The sequence below is a fragment of the Atractosteus spatula genome, chromosome 25 (assembly GCF_055471065.1).
Source record: "Atractosteus spatula isolate fAtrSpa1 chromosome 25, fAtrSpa1.hap1, whole genome shotgun sequence".
NCBI lineage: Eukaryota > Metazoa > Chordata > Actinopteri > Semionotiformes > Lepisosteidae > Atractosteus > Atractosteus spatula.
The window spans coordinates 14,397,314-14,419,461 of record NC_142730.1 but is presented as its reverse complement, the minus strand read 5'-3'; the positions used below and the strand labels follow the sequence as shown (position 1 = coordinate 14,419,461).

Below are 22,148 nucleotides of genomic sequence, written 5' to 3'. Positions count from 1 at the left end.
CATAGCAGTGGAGGGGTGAGGATGGCGCAGATGGAAACGTTTTCATGCGCTCCTCTGGGAGGAATGAAAATAAAAGGCGAAACCGGAAACAGTAGTAGCCGCAAGAGGAAGTGTCTTCAAGCGCCAAGCAAGCGCTCCTCGTTAGTATAGTGGTGCGTATTCCCGCCCGTCACGTGGGAGACCAGGGATGGATTGCTTGACGGCGAGCCGGGTTGCTTTTCTCCCATCAGATTCCAACCGCTAATGCTAACGCAGTTTGTGGGAGCTTACGTGCTTCTCCTTTTCCGTCATTTTCGGACGACTATTCCAAAGGGGTAACCTGATGGAATAGGGGCCTGAAGACACGAGGCATTCTTAAACCAGCACTGGGCTGCACGGCCTTCTGTTGCGATCAGATTATATTCGAGTGAAAAAGCCAGAGCAGCCGCTTCCATCCTATGGAGTACGAGCTAAATCAGGAGAGGTATGGGACACGCGCGTGCCTATAGGTGCACGTCTCCTACGTCAGGCTGCTTCACCCATGTGCACCCGACTGGAGAGGGAATGGCGCAAGCTTTTTGTCAGGAGTGGGATTCGAACCCACGCCTCCAGGGGAGACTGCGACCTGAACGCAGCGCCTTAGACCGCTCGGCCATCCTGACGCCAGCCCCCTCCCCCAAAGCGGTCTGATGAGCCACCGCGATCCCACTACGCTCTTCGAGTATCGCACTGTTATTAATACTACAGTGTGACTCCAGCATTAAAATGTTTGGAAAATGTGTCGGCCTTTATAATCCAGTGTAGAGCAGCGTGTGATGATTTGTGCTACAAAACACCAAGCGCTCAAAGTGACGTCTGCGTTTGTCACTGAAACTTTCAACTCTTTCATCACTTATGTAGGAAATACAAAGAGCAGTTAGGTGGAACGCGTAGGATGGCCGTCAGCAGAGTGGCGCAGCGGAAGCGTGCTGGGCCCATAACCCAGAGGTCGATGGATCGAAACCATCCTCTGCTACATGTGTCTTACGCATGGTTCATAAGCATTCCATCGGGTTAGCAAAGTGCATTAAAGTAGTGTGGATCTCCCTTTCCTTAAGTTCTGTTCTGAGTTTCTCTCTCGTGTGTGTTTGTGCAAGCTTGACACTTGCGGGACTCTTTCATCTTCACCAATACGGAGATGACCAAATGTGTCTTCGGTTGTTCTGAGATCTTTGATAGTTTCTTCGAATGCTTCAAGTGAACCTCGAAATCGAAGCAGTTATGTTTATATTGATTTCTCGCATTAATCATTATTAACCAGGAACAGCCAGCACAGTCGGTCGCATTAGTAATTATGTCACGTCTCTACTTAGCAGAGCATTCAAAGACCCACTGGAAGCAGGAAAGCACTAAGACACTGCAAAACTGAACTCGGGAAAATCATACTGGGAGCTCTGAGCGATGTCTGCATCCAAGCCATCCAATACGGACTCTGAGACCTTGGAATATCAACACTATGATGCGCTACCTTTTCCCTGGAGCAAAACGATGGAATTAGAAGAATGCTTACCGCAGGATACAACTGTGCCGTTGTTATTTGGAGCACGGTTTTCACTTGCATGAAAACTACAGCAGAACGTAGAAGGATGATCACAGAGGAGTCCACGCGGGCATGCTGAGGAGATTGTAGGTCGTACATTTCAATGATTACTGACATTTGCGCTGCTTGAGGTACAGTAATCAACAAAGAACAGGGTGTGCTACTCTCGAATCCGGTCACCACATGATGAAAAGCCAGGAAGTATACCTTGTCCAATTGACGTCAACAGGGACACGTTAACCCCTTGCTTCCCTGGCGCCCGGCTAGCTCAGTCGGTAGAGCATGAGACTCTTAATCTCAGGGTCGTGGGTTCGAGCCCCACGTTGGGCGGTGCCCGTCTCCTTATTAACAAAGTTTCGTGCTCATCCTTGACCCTCTTACACCTTGATGGTACCGAGCACTAAACTTTAATGCACAGGTGTGATGAAACTGAGATGAAAAGGGCTTATCTATCTCTTTGCCCGAGAGATAAATCAAAGGTTCCGCAGACAATCCGTTGGCTCCGGTCACTCTGACGCAGATAGGAGCTGCAGCCATCATAACTTGTATGAAAACTGATAAGAGCTCCTGTCTATTTACAGTTTCATTTACTCTAGCCTTTCCTTAAACACTGCGTGTACGAAGGCTAAGAAATTGCAGAGCTATTCTAATACAATAACTATTTGGAATCTTTTCGCCATAACAATTTCACTGTGATTTTGCAGGTAACACGTACGTACGTAACATTTTGAACCGCACTGGAAAAATATGGGAAAGAAATGGCGAAAAGCAACTCTTCAACACGTGGCAATATCTTCCTGAGCGGAGTCCTGTTCTCGAAGCTCGGCACTCTGCAAGAGTCACTTCTCCCAACTTGCGCCCGCAGGTTTCCGTAGTGTGCCTGCAAAGAGCCATCCGTTTGAGACAGGCGCACGTTCCGATTTCATTGAACTAAGCTAGATGCACAATTTCGAATGCAGCCTTCATCACAAACGACAGTTCATTTCTCGAAAGCTTGTCATGTAAAAAAAGGAAACAAAGAACGAAAACATACAGCTGACAATCTTCTGAAGCTGCAGATTTAGCTTTTGAGAAATGGACATTTTATGTATGCAGATGCTTTTCAAGCGCTGGTTTTAGAATGTCGCTGTGCTTCCAGCATCATTCTCAGCCTTCTAAACTGCCTATCGAGGTGCCGATCACTTTGTAAAGCGCTTGAGAGGCCAGAGCTGCTCAAACTGCTCTTGCCGTTTCCTTCAATCAAAAGCACTATTTTTTTCGTTGTATGGAAAGCTTTTCAAGTCTTGCATCGACACGCACCTTTCCTGAAATGTCCAAAGGGTGAATGTTTCGCAAAGAAATCCAGTCTACCTTTAGGGGGCATGATGTTGAAATCGGAACAAGCCCTGGGTGGGCTTGAACCAGCAGCCGTTCAGTTAACAGCTGCACAGAAACGCCCCCCGCTTGCTTTGTATCATTCGCAAGTTTCTGGTTAAAGAGTAAAAAAGGCTGGAATTCTTTTCCAGAAGCAGCCGGCAGGATTTCTTCTGCACCCACCCAGAAAAGCCAAGAATTGTATTTCATCTGTCGCAAGCTGTATGTTCCAGAAAGAGAATGAATACTTGCATTAAACTGAATCAAGCCGACAGACACGCACCTGAAGTGGAAATCTAATAAGTAAATTGATTCTTAAAATGTAGAGAGCTTTGAAAAAAATATATTGGTGCTTTTAGATAATATATTTCAAGGATGTAATTGCTGTGCTACAGTACGTGCAGAATTTTAGAAAACAGTGCGTCAACAAAGTACACTGTTTGGGTAACTTTAGAAGACAATGTACCAAAACAATATATGCTGTCTGGGTCGTTAGAATTAGCCGAAAGTAACTGATAAGCTTTGAATAACAAATCTAGTGCTTCTTCTCTCGTTCTATGTTGTAATCTGTTTTGTCTTAGGGAAAGGGGAAGCTTTTGAAGGGACAAAGCACTGAGCTTTTTTACAGCGCAACGTCTTATAAAAACCCTGTACTGCTTGTAACAAATTGAGTCTCCGGTTGCACTTTGCGAAGTGGCAACAGGGCTCCCAATATTGCAATATTGAAATAAAGACCTTACTCAGGTGAGAACTCTCTCTTGTGGCTTCCTTGATAGTTAAATTTCCACGACAGAATTGGCACCCCAGATGGGACACTAACCTGAGCGCGGACGGCTGCTGAAACTCCATCCGGAGCCGGACAATTTTAGCAAATTGGACGAACCTCGGAGGATAAACTGTTTGTCCTTCCTGAGACGCGTCTGGAGAATTCACGGCTGTCTGACGTCAGTAAGTGATCCTTTTAACGAACTTTTGTTTTAAGACGATTTATAAGAATTTTTTCTGTGGTCTTATAGCAGAGAAAGAGCAGGCCGGTGAGGGTGTTCTCACGCGGGTTTGATGAGTCCGGGACTCATAAAGAACTTATCTTAACACAGACGTGTGGTTTTTGCTCTGCGGAGTAGTTAATGTGATAAGGTTCTAAAGTAAGGCACCGATCGGTAAAAATGGGAAATGAAAATTCGAAGACGGAAACAGGACCGAGCGGTCCAGCGAAGTACATGTACAGGGAATTTGGAGAAAGGGGAATAAAGTGTCTTCCATCGTGGAGTAAGTTAGGTTTTCCAGAAAATGGTAGTTTTAGTACCAGGCAGATACAACAACTAGAAGAACAGTTAAAGTTAAAGAAATGTAATGCATCTTGTTATGTATGTGCTTTAATGCCTCATTCTACAGCCTCACCCATTTCTCTCCTGGTTAGAATCACTGTTTGGGCCAGGGGAAATGTTTTTCTTTAAGTTACTAACACCGATTATAGGGGCTGTGATACTTGTCTTCCTGTTTTTATGTTGCTATATGACATGTATTATTCCAATGCTTTTCAAATATGGTAATGAATATGTTTGCGCATCAGTATGTTCTGATAAGAACGCAAGAATCCGAAGTATGGGAGCCTCCTGGGAGTCCATATGAAGAATCTAACTTTTAATCATTTTCAAGAATAAAAAGGAGGGAATTGAAGTGGAAATCTAATAAGTAAATTGATTCTTAAAATGTAGAGAACTTTGAAAAAAATATATTGGTGCTTTTAGATAATATATTTCAAGGATGTAATTGCTGTGCTACAGTACGTGCAGAATTTTAGAAAACAGTGCGTCAACAAAGTACACTGTTTGGGTTACTTTAGAAGACAATGTACCAAAACAATATATGCTGTCTGGTTCGTTAGAATTAGCCGAAAGTAACTGATAAGCTTTGAATAACAAATCTAGTGCTTCTTCTCTCGCTCTATGATGTAATCTGTTTTGTCTTAGGGAAAGGGGAAGTTTTTGAAGGGACAAAGCACTGAGCTTTTTTACAGCGCAACGTCTTATAAAAACCCTGTACTGCTTGTGACAAATTGAGTCTCTGGTTGCACTTTGCGAAGTGGCAACAGGGCTCCCAATATTGCAATATTGAAATAAAGACCTTACTCAGGTGAGAACTCTCTCTTGTGGCTTCCTTGATAGTTAAATTTCCACGACACACCGCCGTTGTTTTTCTCCATCGGAAGTTTGTCGTTAAGGAAAAACATCGCTGTCATTTTCTTGCCAGCCGGCGGCATTTCTTGTGCAGCGATGAGCCAGATTTGTATTTCGGATTTCGGAAGTTGTGTGAATTTCTTGAAGCTGAAAGTCAACTCGCTCCAGAAAAGAAATGTGCAGTCGCATGAAAGCCGTGCCTGCTTATTAAACCGCAGGACCTGAGCTTGCGTTCTGTTTCTCATCGCGTTCGCAAAGGCGATTCCTGCCACTAACACTGCTATGTCTGCGATTCAAAGTGCCGTGTGGAGCAGCTTCGAAAGTCTTGTTCACGCTCCTCCGATGTTGCTTTCTCTCTGCCTAACGAAGTTCCATTTTGGTGTCGGAGCGGGGAGACCTAATCATTCCAGCTTTAAGCCACCCTTCAATCTTCTGAGGGGTGTCTGAGTGCTAGCATGCCATTTGCCTTTTTTTTTTTTGAAACGGAGAGCGACGTTGAAAAAGGTTACCTCCGCCGCCTCGCCCTCCGTGTTAAATGATCGCAAGACGGCGGCGGCGGCGCTCCCTGTAGTTGTGGCCGAGCGGTTAAGGCGATGGACTAGAAAGCCATTGGGCTCTCCCCGCGCCGGGTCGAATCCTGCCGACTACGGCGTCCTTCTCGTGTCGCCGTGCGCCTGCCCAGAAAAAGGCGGAGTGCCGTTTCTCTCTTCCTGCTTCTTGTACAAACGCTAAATCGCTTGGACCTGCTGCCTTGGAAGTCATGTCTTCAGCGTCCCCCAGCGACATTTCACACTTGGAAGCAGACAACCACGCTTTTGGCATTGGCATGCCTTGCGCCCTACTTCCAGCCTTTGAAGATCTAATTATTCAAACTGAAAGAACCGACTGAATAGGTGTTTGCAGTGCACCAGGAGGAGCAGTGACCATAGCAGTGGAGGGGTGAGGATGGCGCAGATGGAAACGTTTTCATGCGCTCCTCTGGGAGGAATGAAAATAAAAGGCGAAACCGGAAACAGTAGTAGCCGCAAGAGGAAGTGTCTTCAAGCGCCAAGCAAGCGCTCCTCGTTAGTATAGTGGTGCGTATTCCCGCCCGTCACGTGGGAGACCAGGGATGGATTGCTTGACGGCGAGCCGGGTTGCTTTTCTCCCATCAGATTCCAACCGCTAATGCTAACGCAGTTTGTGGGAGCTTACGTGCTTCTCCTTTTCCGTCATTTTCGGACGACTATTCCAAAGGGGTAACCTGATGGAATAGGGGCCTGAAGACACGAGGCATTCTTAAACCAGCACTGGGCTGCACGGCCTTCTGTTGCGATCAGATTATATTCGAGTGAAAAAGCCAGAGCAGCCGCTTCCATCCTATGGAGTACGAGCTAAATCAGGAGAGGTATGGGACACGCGCGTGCCTATAGGTGCACGTCTCCTACGTCAGGCTGCTTCACCCATGTGCACCCGACTGGAGAGGGAATGGCCAAGCTTTTTGTCAGGAGTGGGATTCGAACCCACGCCTCCAGGGGAGACTGCGACCTGAACGCAGCGCCTTAGACCGCTCGGCCATCCTGACGCCAGCCCCCTCCCCCAAAGCGGTCTGATGAGCCACCGCGATCCCACTACGCTCTTCGAGTATCGCACTGTTATTAATACTACAGTGTGACTCCAGCATTAAAATGTTTGGAAAATGTGTCGGCCTTTATAATCCAGTGTAGAGCAGCGTGTGATGATTTGTGCTACAAAACACCAAGCGCTCAAAGTGACGTCTGCGTTTGTCACTGAAACTTTCAACTCTTTCATCACTTATGTAGGAAATACAAAGAGCAGTTAGGTGGAACGCGGAGGATGGCCGTCAGCAGAGTGGCGCAGCGGAAGCGTGCTGGGCCCATAACCCAGAGGTCGATGGATCGAAACCATCCTCTGCTACATGTGTCTTATGCATGGTTCATAAGCATTCCATCGGGTTAGCAAAGTGCATTAAAGTAGTGTGGATCTCCCTTTCCTTAAGTTCTGTTCTGAGTTTCTCTCTCGTGTGTGTTTGTGCAAGCTTGACACTTGCGGGACTCTTTCATCTTCACCAATACGGAGATGACCAAATGTGTCTTCGGTTGTTCTGAGATCTTTGATAGTTTCTTCGAATGCTTCAAGTGAACCTCGAAATCGAAGCAGTTATGTTTATATTGATTTCTCGCATTAATCATTATTAACCAGGAACAGCCAGCACAGTCGGTCGCATTAGTAATTATGTCACGTCTCTACTTAGCAGAGCATTCAAAGACCCACTGGAAGCAGGAAAGCACTAAGACACTGCAAAACTGAACTCGGGAAAATCATACTGGGAGCTCTGAGCGATGTCTGCATCCAAGCCATCCAATACGGACTCTGAGACCTTGGAATATCAACACTATGATGCGCTACCTTTTCCCTGGAGCAAAACGATGGAATTAGAAGAATGCTTACCGCAGGATACAACTGTGCCGTTGTTATTTGGAGCACGGTTTTCACTTGCATGAAAACTACAGCAGAACGTAGAAGGATGATCACAGAGGAGTCCACGCGGGCATGCTGAGGAGATTGTAGGTCGTACATTTCAATGATTACTGACATTTGCGCTGCTTGAGGTACAGTAATCAACAAAGAACAGGGTGTGCTACTCTCGAATCCGGTCACCACATGATGAAAAGCCAGGAAGTATACCTTGTCCAATTGACGTCAACAGGGACACGTTAACCCCTTGCTTCCCTGGCGCCCGGCTAGCTCAGTCGGTAGAGCATGAGACTCTTAATCTCAGGGTCGTGGGTTCGAGCCCCACGTTGGGCGGTGCCCGTCTCCTTATTAACAAAGTTTCGTGCTCATCCTTGACCCTCTTACACCTTGATGGTACCGAGCACTAAACTTTAATGCACAGGTGTGATGAAACTGAGATGAAAAGGGCTTATCTAGCTCTTTGCCCGAGAGATAAATCAAAGGTTCCGCAGACAATCCGTTGGCTCCGGTCACTCTGACGCAGATAGGAGCTGCAGCCATCATAACTTGTATGAAAACTGATAAGAGCTCCTGTCTATTTACAGTTTCATTTACTCTAGCCTTTCCTTAAACACTGCGTGTACAAAGGCTAAGAAATTGCAGAGCTATTCTAATACAATAACTATTTGGAATCTTTTCGCCATAACAGTTTCACTGTGATTTTGCAGGTAACACGTACGTACGTAACATTTTGAACCGCACTGGAAAAATATGGGAAAGAAATGGCGAAAAGCAACTCTTCAACACGTGGCAATATCTTCCTGAGCGGAGTCCTGTTCTCGAAGCTCGGCACTCTGCAAGAGTCACTTCTCCCAACTTGCGCCCGCAGGTTGCCGTAGTGTGCCTGCAAAGAGCCATCCGTTTGAGACAGGCGCACGTTCCGATTTCATTGAACTAAGCTAGATGCACAATTTCGAATGCAGCCTTCATCACAAACGACAGTTCATTTCCCGAAAGCTTGTCATGTAAAAAAAGGAAACAAAGAACGAAAACATACAGCTGACAAGCTTCTGAAGCTGCAGATTTAGCTTTTGAGAAATGGACATTTTATGTATGCAGATGCTTTTCAAGCGCTGGTTTTAGAACGTCGCTGTGCTTCCAGCATCATTCTCAGCCTTCTAAACTGCCTATCGAGGTGCCGATCACTTTGTAAAGCGCTTGAGAGGCCAGAGCTGCTCAAACTGCTCTTGCCGTTTCCTTCAATCAAAAGCACTATTTTTTTCGTTGTATGGAAAGCTTTTCAAGTCTTGCATCGACACGCACCTTTCCTGAAATGTCCAAAGGGTGAATGTTTCGCAAAGAAATCCAGTCTACCTTTAGGGGGCATGATGTTGAAATCGGAACAAGCCCTGGGTGGGCTTGAACCAGCAGCCGTTCAGTTAACAGCTGCACAGAAACGCCCCCCGCTTGCTTTGTATCATTCGCAAGTTTCTGGTTAAAGAGTAAAAAAGGCTGGAATTCTTTTCCAGAAGCAGCCGGCAGGATTTCTTCTGCACCCACCCAGAAAAGCCAAGAATTGTATTTCATCTGTCGCAAGCTGTATGTTCCAGAAAGAGAATGAATACTTGCATTAAACTGAATCAAGCCGACAGACACGCACCTGAAGTGGAAATCTAATAAGTAAATTGATTCTTAAAATGTAGAGAGCTTTGAAAAAAATATATTGGTGCTTTTAGATAATATATTTCAAGGATGTAATTGCTGTGCTACAGTACGTGCAGAATTTTAGAAAACAGTGCGTCAACAAAGTACACTGTTTGGGTAACTTTAGAAGACAATGTACCAAAACAATATATGCTGTCTGGGTCGTTAGAATTAGCCGAAAGTAACTGATAAGCTTTGAATAACAAATCTAGTGCTTCTTCTCTCGTTCTATGTTGTAATCTGTTTTGTCTTAGGGAAAGGGGAAGCTTTTGAAGGGACAAAGCACTGAGCTTTTTTACAGCGCAACGTCTTATAAAAACCCTGTACTGCTTGTAACAAATTGAGTCTCCGGTTGCACTTTGCGAAGTGGCAACAGGGCTCCCAATATTGCAATATTGAAATAAAGACCTTACTCAGGTGAGAACTCTCTCTTGTGGCTTCCTTGATAGTTAAATTTCCACGACAGAATTGGCACCCCAGATGGGACACTAACCTGAGCGCGGACGGCTGCTGAAACTCCATCCGGAGCCGGACAATTTTAGCAAATTGGACGAACCTCGGAGGATAAACTGTTTGTCCTTCCTGAGACGCGTCTGGAGAATTCACGGCTGTCTGACGTCAGTAAGTGATCCTTTTAACGAACTTTTGTTTTAAGACGATTTATAAGAATTTTTTCTGTGGTCTTATAGCAGAGAAAGAGCAGGCCGGTGAGGGTGTTCTCACGCGGGTTTGATGAGTCCGGGACTCATAAAGAACTTATCTTAACACAGACGTGTGGTTTTTGCTCTGCGGAGTAGTTAATGTGATAAGGTTCTAAAGTAAGGCACCGATCGGTAAAAATGGGAAATGAAAATTCGAAGACGGAAACAGGACCGAGCGGTCCAGCGAAGTACATGTACAGGGAATTTGGAGAAAGGGGAATAAAGTGTCTTCCATCGTGGAGTAAGTTAGGTTTTCCAGAAAATGGTAGTTTTAGTACCAGGCAGATACAACAACTAGAAGAACAGTTAAAGTTAAAGAAATGTAATGCATCTTGTTATGTATGTGCTTTAATGCCTCATTCTACAGCCTCACCCATTTCTCTCCTGGTTAGAATCACTGTTTGGGCCAGGGGGAATGTTTTTCTTTAAGTTACTAACACCGATTATAGGGGCTGTGATACTTGTCTTCCTGTTTTTATGTTGCTATATGACATGTATTATTCCAATGCTTTTCAAATATGGTAATGAATATGTTTGCGCATCAGTATGTTCTGATAAGAACGCAAGAATCCGAAGTATGGGAGCCTCCTGGGAGTCCATATGAAGAATCTAACTTTTAATCATTTTCAAGAATAAAAAGGAGGGAATTGAAGTGGAAATCTAATAAGTAAATTGATTCTTAAAATGTAGAGAGCTTTGAAAAAAATATATTGGTGCTTTTAGATAATATATTTCAAGGATGTAATTGCTGTGCTACAGTACGTGCAGAATTTTAGAAAACAGTGCGTCAACAAAGTACACTGTTTGGGTTACTTTAGAAGACAATGTACCAAAACAATATATGCTGTCTGGTTCGTTAGAATTAGCCGAAAGTAACTGATAAGCTTTGAATAACAAATCTAGTGCTTCTTCTCTCGCTCTATGATGTAATCTGTTTTGTCTTAGGGAAAGGGGAAGTTTTTGAAGGGACAAAGCACTGAGCTTTTTTACAGCGCAACGTCTTATAAAAACCCTGTACTGCTTGTGACAAATTGAGTCTCTGGTTGCACTTTGCGAAGTGGCAACAGGGCTCCCAATATTGCAATATTGAAATAAAGACCTTACTCAGGTGAGAACTCTCTCTTGTGGCTTCCTTGATAGTTAAATTTCCACGACACACCGCCGTTGTTTTTCTCCATGGGAAGTTTGTCGTTAAGGAAAAACATCGCTGTCATTTTCTTGCCAGCCGGCGGCATTTCTTGTGCAGCGATGAGCCAGATTTGTATTTCGGATTTCGGAAGTTGTGTGAATTTCTTGAAGCTGAAAGTCAACTCGCTCCAGAAAAGAAATGTGCAGTCGCATGAAAGCCGTGCCTGCTCATTAAACCGCAGGACCTGAGCTTGCGTTCTGTTTCTCATCGCGTTCGCAAAGGCGATTCCTGCCTCTAACACTGCTATGTCTGCGATTCAAAGTGCCGTGTGGAGCAGCTTCGAAAGTCTTGTTCACGCTCCTCCGATGTTGCTTTCTCTCTGCCTAACGAAGTTCCATTTTGGTGTCGGAGCGGGGAGACCTAATCATTCCAGCTTTAAGCCACCCTTCAATCTTCTGAGGGGTGTCTGAGTGCTAGCATGTCATTTGCCTTTTTTTTTTTTGAAACGGAGAGCGACGTTGAAAAAGGTTACCTCCGCCGCCTCGCCCTCCGTGTTAAATGATCGCAAGACGGCGGCGGCGGCGCTCCCTGTAGTTGTGGCCGAGCGGTTAAGGCGATGGACTAGAAAGCCATTGGGCTCTCCCCGTGCCGGGTCGAATCCTGCCGACTACGGCGTCCTTCTCGTGTCGCCGTGCGCCTGCCCAGAAAAAGGCGGAGTGCCGTTTCTCTCTTCCTGCTTCTTGTACAAACGCTAAATCGCTTGGACCTGCTGCCTTGGAAGTCATGTCTTCAGCGTCCCCCAGCGACATTTCACACTTGGAAGCAGACAACCACGCTTTTGGCATTGGCATGCCTTGCGCCCTACTTCCAGCCTTTGAAGATCTAATTATTCAAACTGAAAGAACCGACTGAATAGGTGTTTGCAGTGCACCAGGAGGAGCAGTGACCATAGCAGTGGAGGGGTGAGGATGGCGCAGATGGAAACGTTTTCATGCGCTCCTCTGGGAGGAATGAAAATAAAAGGCGAAACCGGAAACAGTAGTAGCCGCAAGAGGAAGTGTCTTCAAGCGCCAAGCAAGCGCTCCTCGTTAGTATAGTGGTGCGTATTCCCGCCCGTCACGTGGGAGACCAGGGATGGATTGCTTGACGGCGAGCCGGGTTGCTTTTCTCCCATCAGATTCCAACCGCTAATGCTAACGCAGTTTGTGGGAGCTTACGTGCTTCTCCTTTTCCGTCATTTTCGGACGACTATTCCAAAGGGGTAACCTGATGGAATAGGGGCCTGAAGACACGAGGCATTCTTAAACCAGCACTGGGCTGCACGGCCTTCTGTTGCGATCAGATTATATTCGAGTGAAAAAGCCAGAGCAGCCGCTTCCATCCTATGGAGTACGAGCTAAATCAGGAGAGGTATGGGACACGCGCGTGCCTATAGGTGCACGTCTCCTACGTCAGGCTGCTTCACCCATGTGCACCCGACTGGAGAGGGAATGGCGCAAGCTTTTTGTCAGGAGTGGGATTCGAACCCACGCCTCCAGGGGAGACTGCGACCTGAACGCAGCGCCTTAGACCGCTCGGCCATCCTGACGCCAGCCCCCTCCCCCAAAGCGGTCTGATGAGCCACCGCGATCCCACTACGCTCTTCGAGTATCGCACTGTTATTAATACTACAGTGTGACTCCAGCATTAAAATGTTTGGAAAATGTGTCGGCCTTTATAATCCAGTGTAGAGCAGCGTGTGATGATTTGTGCTACAAAACACCAAGCGCTCAAAGTGACGTCTGCGTTTGTCACTGAAACTTTCAACTCTTTCATCACTTATGTAGGAAATACAAAGAGCAGTTAGGTGGAACGTGTAGGATGGCCGTCAGCAGAGTGGCGCAGCGGAAGCGTGCTGGGCCCATAACCCAGAGGTCGATGGATCGAAACCATCCTCTGCTACATGTGTCTTATGCATGGTTCATAAGCATTCCATCGGGTTAGCAAAGTGCATTAAAGTAGTGTGGATCTCCCTTTCCTTAAGTTCTGTTCTGAGTTTCTCTCTCGTGTGTGTTTGTGCAAGCTTGACACTTGCGGGACTCTTTCATCTTCACCAATACGGAGATGACCAAATGTGTCTTCGGTTGTTCTGAGATCTTTGATAGTTTCTTCGAATGCTTCAAGTGAACCTCGAAATCGAAGCAGTTATGTTTATATTGATTTCTCGCATTAATCATTATTAACCAGGAACAGCCAGCACAGTCGGTCGCATTAGTAATTATGTCACGTCTCTACTTAGCAGAGCATTCAAAGACCCACTGGAAGCAGGAAAGCACTAAGACACTGCAAAACTGAACTCGGGAAAATCATACTGGGAGCTCTGAGCGATGTCTGCATCCAAGCCATCCAATACGGACTCTGAGACCTTGGAATATCAACACTATGATGCGCTACCTTTTCCCTGGAGCAAAACGATGGAATTAGAAGAATGCTTACCGCAGGATACAACTGTGCCGTTGTTATTTGGAGCACGGTTTTCACTTGCATGAAAACTACAGCAGAACGTAGAAGGATGATCACAGAGGAGTCCACGCGGGCATGCTGAGGAGATTGTAGGTCGTACATTTCAATGATTACTGACATTTGCGCTGCTTGAGGTACAGTAATCAACAAAGAACAGGGTGTGCTACTCTCGAATCCGGTCACCACATGATGAAAAGCCAGGAAGTATACCTTGTCCAATTGACGTCAACAGGGACACGTTAACCCCTTGCTTCCCTGGCGCCCGGCTAGCTCAGTCGGTAGAGCATGAGACTCTTAATATCAGGGTCGTGGGTTCGAGCCCCACGTTGGGCGGTGCTCGTCTCCTTATTAACAAAGTTTCGTGCTCATCCTTGACCCTCTTACACCTTGATGGTACCGAGCACTAAACTTTAATGCACAGGTGTGATGAAACTGAGATGAAAAGGGCTTATCTATCTCCTTGCCCGAGAGATAAATCAAAGGTTCCGCAGACAATCCGTTGGCTCCGGTCACTCTGACGCAGATAGGAGCTGCAGCCATCATAACTTGTATGAAAACTGATAAGAGCTCCTGTCTATTTACAGTTTCATTTACTCTAGCCTTTCCTTAAACACTGCGTGTACGAAGGCTAAGAAATTGCAGAGCTATTCTAATACAATAACTATTTGGAATCTTTTCGCCATAACAGTTTCACTGTGATTTTGCAGGTAACACGTACGTACGTAACATTTTGAACCGCACTGGAAAAATATGGGAAAGAAATGGCGAAAAGCAACTCTTCAACACGTGGCAATATCTTCCTGAGCGGAGTCCTGTTCTCGAAGCTCGGCACTCTGCAAGAGTCACTTCTCCCAACTTGCGCCCGCAGGTTGCCGTAGTGTGCCTGCAAAGAGCCATCCGTTTGAGACAGGCGCACGTTCCGATTTCATTGAACTAAGCTAGATGCACAATTTCGAATGCAGCCTTCATCACAAACGACAGTTCATTTCTCGAAAGCTTGTCATGTAAAAAAAGGAAACAAAGAACGAAAACATACAGCTGACAAGCTTCTGAAGCTGCAGATTTAGCTTTTGAGAAATGGACATTTTATGTATGCAGATGCTTTTCAAGCGCTGGTTTTAGAACGTCGCTGTGCTTCCAGCATCATTCTCAGCCTTCTAAACTGCCTATCGAGGTGCCGATCACTTTGTAAAGCGCTTGAGAGGCCAGAGCTGCTCAAACTGCTCTTGCCGTTTCCTTCAATCAAAAGCACTATTTTTTTCGTTGTATGGAAAGCTTTTCAAGTCTTGCATCGACACGCACCTTTCCTGAAATGTCCAAAGGGTGAATGTTTCGCAAAGAAATCCAGTCTACCTTTAGGGGGCATGATGTTGAAATCGGAACAAGCCCTGGGTGGGCTTGAACCAGCAGCCGTTCAGTTAACAGCTGCACAGAAACGCCCCCCGCTTGCTTTGTATCATTCGCAAGTTTCTGGTTAAAGAGTAAAAAAGGCTGGAATTCTTTTCCAGAAGCAGCCGGCAGGATTTCTTCTGCACCCACCCAGAAAAGCCAAGAATTGTATTTCATCTGTCGCAAGCTGTATGTTCCAGAAAGAGAATGAATACTTGCATTAAACTGAATCAAGCCGACAGACACGCACCTGAAGTGGAAATCTAATAAGTAAATTGATTCTTAAAATGTAGAGAGCTTTGAAAAAAATATATTGGTGCTTTTAGATAATATATTTCAAGGATGTAATTGCTGTGCTACAGTACGTGCAGAATTTTAGAAAACAGTGCGTCAACAAAGTACACTGTTTGGGTAACTTTAGAAGACAATGTACCAAAACAATATATGCTGTCTGGGTCGTTAGAATTAGCCGAAAGTAACTGATAAGCTTTGAATAACAAATCTAGTGCTTCTTCTCTCGTTCTATGTTGTAATCTGTTTTGTCTTAGGGAAAGGGGAAGCTTTTGAAGGGACAAAGCACTGAGCTTTTTTACAGCGCAACGTCTTATAAAAACCCTGTACTGCTTGTAACAAATTGAGTCTCCGGTTGCACTTTGCGAAGTGGCAACAGGGCTCCCAATATTGCAATATTGAAATAAAGACCTTACTCAGGTGAGAACTCTCTCTTGTGGCTTCCTTGATAGTTAAATTTCCACGACAGAATTGGCACCCCAGATGGGACACTAACCTGAGCGCGGACGGCTGCTGAAACTCCATCCGGAGCCGGACAATTTTAGCAAATTGGACGAACCTCGGAGGATAAACTGTTTGTCCTTCCTGAGACGCGTCTGGAGAATTCACGGCTGTCTGACGTCAGTAAGTGATCCTTTTAACGAACTTTTGTTTTAAGACGATTTATAAGAATTTTTTCTGTGGTCTTATAGCAGAGAAAGAGCAGGCCGGTGAGGGTGTTCTCACGCGGGTTTGATGAGTCCGGGACTCATAAAGAACTTATCTTAACACAGACGTGTGGTTTTTGCTCTGCGGAGTAGTTAATGTGATAAGGTTCTAAAGTAAGGCACCGATCGGTAAAAATGGGAAATGAAAATTCGAAGACGGAAACAGGACCGAGCGGTCCAGCGAAGTACATGTACAGGGAATTTGGAGAAAGGGGAATAAAGTGTCTTCCATCGTGGAGTAAGTTAGGTTTTCCAGAAAATGGTAGTTTTAGTACCAGGCAGATACAACAACTAGAAGAACAGTTAAAGTTAAAGAAATGTAATGCATCTTGTTATGTATGTGCTTTAATGCCTCATTCTACAGCCTCACCCATTTCTCTCCTGGTTAGAATCACTGTTTGGGCCAGGGGGAATGTTTTTCTTTAAGTTACTAACACCGATTATAGGGGCTGTGATACTTGTCTTCCTGTTTTTATGTTGCTATATGACATGTATTATTCCAATGCTTTTCAAATATGGTAATGAATATGTTTGCGCATCAGTATGTTCTGATAAGAACGCAAGAATCCGAAGTATGGGAGCCTCCTGGGAGTCCATATGAAGAATCTAACTTTTAATCATTTTCAAGAATAAAAAGGAGGGAATTGAAGTGGAAATCTAATAAGTAAATTGATTCTTAAAATGTAGAGAGCTTTGAAAAAAATATATTGGTGCTTTTAGATAATATATTTCAAGGATGTAATTGCTGTGCTACAGTACGTGCAGAATTTTAGAAAACAGTGCGTCAACAAAGTACACTGTTTGGGTTACTTTAGAAGACAATGTACCAAAACAATATATGCTGTCTGGTTCGTTAGAATTAGCCGAAAGTAACTGATAAGCTTTGAATAACAAATCTAGTGCTTCTTCTCTCGCTCTATGATGTAATCTGTTTTGTCTTAGGGAAAGGGGAAGTTTTTGAAGGGACAAAGCACTGAGCTTTTTTACAGCGCAACGTCTTATAAAAACCCTGTACTGCTTGTGACAAATTGAGTCTCTGGTTGCACTTTGCGAAGTGGCAACAGGGCTCCCAATATTGCAATATTGAAATAAAGACCTTACTCAGGTGAGAACTCTCTCTTGTGGCTTCCTTGATAGTTAAATTTCCACGACACACCGCCGTTGTTTTTCTCCATCGGAAGTTTGTCGTTAAGGAAAAACATCGCTGTCATTTTCTTGCCAGCCGGCGGCATTTCTTGTGCAGCGATGAGCCAGATTTGTATTTCGGATTTCGGAAGTTGTGTGAATTTCTTGAAGCTGAAAGTCAACTCGCTCCAGAAAAGAAATGTGCAGTCGCATGAAAGCCGTGCCTGCTTATTAAACCGCAGGACCTGAGCTTGCGTTCTGTTTCTCATCGCGTTCGCAAAGGCGATTCCTGCCTCTAACACTGCTATGTCTGCGATTCAAAGTGCCGTGTGGAGCAGCTTCGAAAGTCTTGTTCACGCTCCTCCGATGTTGCTTTCTCTGTGCCTAACGAAGTTCCATTTTGGTGTCGGAGCGGGGAGACCTAATCATTCCAGCTTTAAGCCACCCTTCAATCTTCTGAGGGGTGTCTGAGTGCTAGCATGTCATTTGCCTTTTTTTTTTTTGAAACGGAGAGCGACGTTGAAAAAGGTTACCTCCGCCGCCTCGCCCTCCGTGTTAAATGATCGCAAGACGGCGGCGGCGGCGCTCCCTGTAGTTGTGGCCGAGCGGTTAAGGCGATGGACTAGAAAGCCATTGGGCTCTCCCCGCGCCGGGTCGAATCCTGCCGACTACGGCGTCCTTCTCGTGTCGCCGTGCGCCTGCCCAGAAAAAGGCGGAGTGCCGTTTCTCTCTTCCTGCTTCTTGTACAAACGCTAAATCGCTTGGACCTGCTGCCTTGGAAGTCATGTCTTCAGCGTCCCCCAGCGACATTTCACACTTGGAAGCAGACAACCACGCTTTTGGCATTGGCATGCCTTGCGCCCTACTTCCAGCCTTTGAAGATCTAATTATTCAAACTGAAAGAACCGACTGAATAGGTGTTTGCAGTGCACCAGGAGGAGCAGTGACCATAGCAGTGGAGGGGTGAGGATGGCGCAGATGGAAACGTTTTCATGCGCTCCTCTGGGAGGAATGAAAATAAAAGGCGAAACCGGAAACAGTAGTAGCCGCAAGAGGAAGTGTCTTCAAGCGCCAAGCAAGCGCTCCTCGTTAGTATAGTGGTGCGTATTCCCGCCCGTCACGTGGGAGACCAGGGATGGATTGCTTGACGGCGAGCCGGGTTGCTTTTCTCCCATCAGATTCCAACCGCTAATGCTAACGCAGTTTGTGGGAGCTTACGTGCTTCTCCTTTTCCGTCATTTTCGGACGACTATTCCAAAGGGGTAACCTGATGGAATAGGGGCCTGAAGACACGAGGCATTCTTAAACCAGCACTGGGCTGCACGGCCTTCTGTTGCGATCAGATTATATTCGAGTGAAAAAGCCAGAGCAGCCGCTTCCATCCTATGGAGTACGAGCTAAATCAGGAGAGGTATGGGACACGCGCGTGCCTATAGGTGCACGTCTCCTACGTCAGGCTGCTTCACCCATGTGCACCCGACTGGAGAGGGAATGGCGCAAGCTTTTTGTCAGGAGTGGGATTCGAACCCACGCCTCCAGGGGAGACTGCGACCTGAACGCAGCGCCTTAGACCGCTCGGCCATCCTGACGCCAGCCCCCTCCCCCAAAGCGGTCTGATGAGCCACCGCGATCCCACTACGCTCTTCGAGTATCGCACTGTTATTAATACTACAGTGTGACTCCAGCATTAAAATGTTTGGAAAATGTGTCGGCCTTTATAATCCAGTGTAGAGCAGCGTGTGATGATTTGTGCTACAAAACACCAAGCGCTCAAAGTGACGTCTGCATTTGTCACTGAAACTTTCAACTCTTTCATCACTTATGTAGGAAATACAAAGAGCAGTTAGGTGGAACGCGTAGGTTGGCCGTCAGCAGAGTGGCGCAGCGGAAGCGTGCTGGGCCCATAACCCAGAGGTCGATGGATCGAAACCATCCTCTGCTACATGTGTCTTACGCATGGTTCATAAGCATTCCATCGGGTTAGCAAAGTGCATTAAAGTAGTGTGGATCTCCCTTTCCTTAAGTTCTGTTCTGAGTTTCTCTCTCGTGTGTGTTTGTGCAAGCTTGACACTTGTGGGACTCTTTCATCTTCACCAATACGGAGATGACCAAATGTTGTTCTGAGATCTTTGATAGTTTCTTCGAATGCTTCAAGTGAACCTCGAAATCGAAGCAGTTATGTTTATATTGATTTCTCGCATTAATCATTATTAACCAGGAACAGCCAGCACAGTCGGTCGCATTAGTAATTATGTCACGTCTCTACTTAGCAGAGCATTCAAAGACCCACTGGAAGCAGGAAAGCACTAAGACACTGCAAAACTGAACTCGGGAAAATCATACTGGGAGCTCTGAGCGATGTCTGCATCCAAGCCATCCAATACGGACTCTGAGACCTTGGAATATCAACACTATGATGCGCTACCTTTTCCCTGGAGCAAAACGATGGAATTAGAAGAATGCTTACCGCAGGATACAACTGTGCCGTTGTTATTTGGAGCACGGTTTTCACTTGCATGAAAACTACAGCAGAACGTAGAAGGATGATCACAGAGGAGTCCACGCGGGCATGCTGAGGAGATTGTAGGTCGTACATTTCAATGATTACTGACATTTGCGCTGCTTGAGGTACAGTAATCAACAAAGAACAGGGTGTGCTACTCTCGAATCCGGTCACCACATGATGAAAAGCCAGGAAGTATACCTTGTCCAATTGACGTCAACAGGGACACGTTAACCCCTTGCTTCCCTGGCGCCCGGCTAGCTCAGTCGGTAGAGCATGAGACTCTTAATCTCAGGGGCGTGGGTTCGAGCCCCACGTTGGGCGGTGCCCGTCTCCTTATTAACAAAGTTTCGTGCTCATCCTTGACCCTCTTACACCTTGATGGTACCGAGCACTAAACTTTAATGCACAGGTGTGATGAAACTGAGATGAAAAGGGCTTATCTATCTCTTTGCCCGAGAGATAAATCAAAGGTTCCGCAGACAATCCGTTGGCTCCGGTCACTCTGATGCAGATAGGAGCTGCAGCCATCATAACTTGTATGAAAACTGATAAGAGCTCCTGTCTATTTACAGTTTCATTTACTCTAGCCTTTCCTTAAACACTGCGTGTACGAAGGCTAAGAAATTGCAGAGCTATTCTAATACAATAACTATTTGGAATCTTTTCGCCATAACAGTTTCACTGTGATTTTGCAGGTAACACGTACGTACGTAACATTTTGAACCGCACTGGAAAAATATGGGAAAGAAATGGCGAAAAGCAACTCTTCAACACGTGGCAATATCTTCCTGAGCGGAGTCCTGTTCTCGAAGCTCGGCACTCTGCAAGAGTCACTTCTCCCAACTTGCGCCCGCAGGTTTCCGTAGTGTGCCTGCAAAGAGCCATCCGTTTGAGACAGGCGCACGTTCCGATTTCATTGAACTAAGCTACTGTAGATGCACAATTTCGAATGCAGCCTTCATCACAAACGACAGTTCATTTCTCGAAAGCTTGTCATGTAAAAAAAGGAAACAAAGAACGAAAACATACAGCTGACAATCTTCTGAAGCTGCAGATTTAGCTTTTGAGAAATGGACATTTTATGTATGCAGATGCTTTTCAAGCGCTGGTTTTAGAACGTCGCTGTGCTTCCAGCATCATTCTCAGCCTTCTAAACTGCCTATCGAGGTGCCGATCACTTTGTAAAGCGCTTGAGAGGCCAGAGCTGCTCAAACTGCTCTTGCCGTTTCCTTCAATCAAAAGCACTATTTTTTTCGTTGTATGGAAAGCTTTTCAAGTCTTGCATCGACACGCACCTTTCCTGAAATGTCCAAAGGGTGAATGTTTCGCAAAGAAATCCAGTCTACCTTTAGGGGGCATGATGTTGAAATCGGAACAAGCCCTGGGTGGGCTTGAACCAGCAGCCGTTCAGTTAACAGCTGCACAGAAACGCCCCCCGCTTGCTTTGTATCATTCGCAAGTTTCTGGTTAAAGAGTAAAAAAGGCTGGAATTCTTTTCCAGAAGCAGCCGGCAGGATTTCTTCTGCACCCACCCAGAAAAGCCAAGAATTGTATTTCATCTGTCGCAAGCTGTATGTTCCAGAAAGAGAATGAATACTTGCATTAAACTGAATCAAGCCGACAGACACGCACCTGAAGTGGAAATCTAATAAGTCAATTGATTCTTAAAATGTAGAGAGCTTTGAAAAAAATATATTGGTGCTTTTAGATAATATATTTCAAGGATGTAATTGCTGTGCTACAGTACGTGCAGAATTTTAGAAAACAGTGCGTCAACAAAGTACACTGTTTGGGTAACTTTAGAAGACAATGTACCAAAACAATATATGCTGTCTGGGTCGTTAGAATTAGCCGAAAGTAACTGATAAGCTTTGAATAACAAATCTAGTGCTTCTTCTCTCGTTCTATGTTGTAATCTGTTTTGTCTTAGGGAAAGGGGAAGCTTTTGAAGGGACAAAGCACTGAGCTTTTTTACAGCGCAACGTCTTATAAAAACCCTGTACTGCTTGTAACAAATTGAGTCTCCGGTTGCACTTTGCGAAGTGGCAACAGGGCTCCCAATATTGCAATATTGAAATAAAGACCTTACTCAGGTGAGAACTCTCTCTTGTGGCTTCCTTGATAGTTAAATTTCCACGACAGAATTGGCACCCCAGATGGGACACTAACCTGAGCGCGGACGGCTGCTGAAACTCCATCCGGAGCCGGACAATTTTAGCAAATTGGACGAACCTCGGAGGATAAACTGTTTGTCCTTCCTGAGACGCGTCTGGAGAATTCACGGCTGTCTGACGTCAGTAAGTGATCCTTTTAACGAACTTTTGTTTTAAGACGATTTATAAGAATTTTTTCTGTGGTCTTATAGCAGAGAAAGAGCAGGCCGGTGAGGGTGTTCTCACGCGGGTTTGATGAGTCCGGGACTCATAAAGAACTTATCTTAACACAGACGTGTGGTTTTTGCTCTGCGGAGTAGTTAATGTGATAAGGTTCTAAAGTAAGGCACCGATCGGTAAAAATGGGAAATGAAAATTCGAAGACGGAAACAG

At 45.5% G+C, this 22,148-nt stretch overlaps 8 non-coding genes across 8 annotated transcripts; 4 read left to right on the top strand and 4 right to left on the bottom strand.

The window, feature by feature from the left end:
• Window positions 1–558: 558 nt before the first annotated feature.
• Window positions 559–641, bottom strand: trnal-cag (transfer RNA leucine (anticodon CAG)). Its single transcript has one exon. It is a non-coding gene; the product is annotated as a tRNA-Leu (tRNA).
• A 1,174-nt stretch (window positions 642–1,815) lies between these two features.
• trnak-cuu (transfer RNA lysine (anticodon CUU)) lies at window positions 1,816–1,888 on the top strand. The gene has a single exon. It is a non-coding gene; the product is annotated as a tRNA-Lys (tRNA).
• A 4,684-nt stretch (window positions 1,889–6,572) lies between these two features.
• Window positions 6,573–6,655, bottom strand: trnal-cag (transfer RNA leucine (anticodon CAG)). Its single transcript has one exon. It is a non-coding gene; the product is annotated as a tRNA-Leu (tRNA).
• Window positions 6,656–7,829: 1,174 nt separating this feature from the next.
• trnak-cuu (transfer RNA lysine (anticodon CUU)) lies at window positions 7,830–7,902 on the top strand. Its single transcript has one exon. It is a non-coding gene; the product is annotated as a tRNA-Lys (tRNA).
• A 4,685-nt stretch (window positions 7,903–12,587) lies between these two features.
• Window positions 12,588–12,670, bottom strand: trnal-cag (transfer RNA leucine (anticodon CAG)). Its single transcript has one exon. It is a non-coding gene; the product is annotated as a tRNA-Leu (tRNA).
• A 1,174-nt stretch (window positions 12,671–13,844) lies between these two features.
• trnak-cuu (transfer RNA lysine (anticodon CUU)) lies at window positions 13,845–13,917 on the top strand. The gene has a single exon. It is a non-coding gene; the product is annotated as a tRNA-Lys (tRNA).
• A 4,685-nt stretch (window positions 13,918–18,602) lies between these two features.
• On the bottom strand, window positions 18,603–18,685 carry trnal-cag (transfer RNA leucine (anticodon CAG)). Its single transcript has one exon. It is a non-coding gene; the product is annotated as a tRNA-Leu (tRNA).
• Window positions 18,686–19,850: 1,165 nt separating this feature from the next.
• On the top strand, window positions 19,851–19,923 carry trnak-cuu (transfer RNA lysine (anticodon CUU)). Its single transcript has one exon. It is a non-coding gene; the product is annotated as a tRNA-Lys (tRNA).
• The last annotated feature ends 2,225 nt before the right edge of the window (window positions 19,924–22,148 follow it).